This window comes from Trichechus manatus, unplaced genomic scaffold, assembly GCF_000243295.1.
Source record: "Trichechus manatus latirostris isolate Lorelei unplaced genomic scaffold, TriManLat1.0 scaffold00003, whole genome shotgun sequence".
NCBI classification, from domain to species: Eukaryota; Metazoa; Chordata; class Mammalia; order Sirenia; family Trichechidae; genus Trichechus; species Trichechus manatus.
The window spans coordinates 37,097,107-37,099,404 of NW_004443939.1; positions in this window are offsets into that span (position 1 = coordinate 37,097,107).

Consider the following 2,298-nt stretch of genomic DNA (forward strand, 5'->3'; position numbering starts at 1 on the left):
TGATAAACTACCTCCTGCTGTCCTGTAACCATCACCAAGGCAATAAAGGGTGACCAGGACAAGCTCTCAAGGAACAGACTTCTTAAGTCTCAAATCAAAGTTAAAAAAAAAAAAAAAAAAAACATTTTTAAAAATACAAAAAAAAAAAAAAAAAAAAAAAAAAAACCTTCTGAGTGGGCCATAGTTATAAATTATAAGAGGAAAGGGAAAGGTAGAACTTCTGGAATATTGTGTTGGTCCCTGAGTGATTTGAGCAGAAATGAATAAAATAGAAAACAGAAAAACGACAGAGACAGTCAATGAAATCAGTAGTTGCTTCTTTGAAAAGTTCAATGACATTCACAAACCTTTAACTGGATTCACCAAGTTAAAAAAAAAAAGAGAAGATAGAAATGAAAAAAATCAGGGATGAAACAGGGGGGCATCACTACCAACCACACAGAAATGAAAAGGAATGACTTCATGTCAACAAATTAGATAATTTATATGAAAGAAACAAATTACCAAATCAACGCAATAAAAATAGAAATATGAATAGGCCTGTAACGGTAAGTAAATTAAATTCACAATGAAAATTCTTCCCACAAAGAAAAGCCTGGATTCCTACAGCATCACTGGTAAATTCTATAAAATACTTAAGATAATATAATACCAATCCTTCACAAACTCTAAGAAAATAGAGGAAAGGGAATATTTCCCAATTTATTCTATGAGACCAGCATTACTTTGATAGTAAAGCCAGACAAATATATCACAAGAAAATGAAACTACAGACCAATGAACCACATGAAAATACACACAAAATTTATCAAACTGAATCCAGTAAGGTATAAAAAGGATTATACACCATGACCATGAATGCAAAGTTGATTTAATGTATATAAAAATCAATGTAACATACTATATTCAGAGAATAAAGGACAAAAAACACATGATAATCTAAATAGATGTGGAAAAAGCATTTAAAAAAATAACACTCTTTTATGACAAAAACTTTCAGTAAACTAAGAATAGGAGCAAATATCCTTATAATGGCTATCTGCAAAAATAGTCATATCTAACATCATGCTTAATAACAGGAGGAAATAATTTGATAATGGGTATCTGCAAAAATAGCCACATCTGACATCGTACTTAATGGTAAAAGACTGAATACTTTCTCCCTAAGATCAGAAACAAGGCAAGGATGTTTGCCCTCATTACTTCCTTTCAATAGAGTACAGGAGGTTCTAGTGAGTGAAATAAGGGGTAAAATATGTATCCATATTGGAAAGGAAGAAGTAGCACTGTCATTATTTGCAGATGACATGATCCAATATGTAGAAAATGCCAAAGACTTTGTAAAAAAAAAAACCTTACTGGAGTTAATAAATGAGTTTAGTAAGTTTGCAGAATGCAAGATCAAGATACAAAAATCAATTATATTTCTGTACTATCAACAAACAATATAAAAGTAAAATTAAGGTAACAATTCTACTCATGAAAAGAATAAAATACTTAGGACTAAATTAAACAAAATAAATGTGTGACTTGTACACCAAAAATTATAAAACATTGCTGAGAGAAATGAAAGAAGATGTAAATAAACGGAGAGACATAGCATGTTCACCAGTGGTAAGAGTCCATATTGTCAGGATGACAATTCTCTCAAATCGATCTATAGATTCAGTGCAATCCCTATCAAAATTCCATTTGATGTTTTAGTAGAAATTGACAAACTGATTTTAAATTTTATATGGAAATGTAAAGGACTGACATTAACCAAAGCACTTTCGGAAAAAAAAGGACAAATTGGAGGACTTATACTACCTGATTTCAACACTTACTTTAAATCCATAGTAATCAAGACACTGTAGAACTGGTGCAAGAATAGGCATATGGATCAGTGTAACATAACTGAAAGTCTAGAAATAAACCCTTACATGTGTGGTCAATTGATTTTTGGAAAAAGTGACAAGATAATTCAATGGGCAAAAGGATAGCCTTTTAAAAAAAAACGATCTAGGGACAATTGGATATTCACATGTAAAAACATGAACTTACATTCCTACCTTACACTATACACAAAAACTAACTTAAAATGAATCAGAGAATTCAATGTAAAACCTATAGCTATAAAACTTCTAAAAGAAATAATAGGGGAAAATCTTTGTGACCTTGGGTTAGGCAATAAATTGTTAGGTATGATACCAAAAGTACAATCCATTTTTAAAAATTGACAAAATTAGATTACATCAAAATTTTAAAATTTGCACTTAAAAAGACACCATTAAGAAAATGAAAAGACAAGTTGCAGAC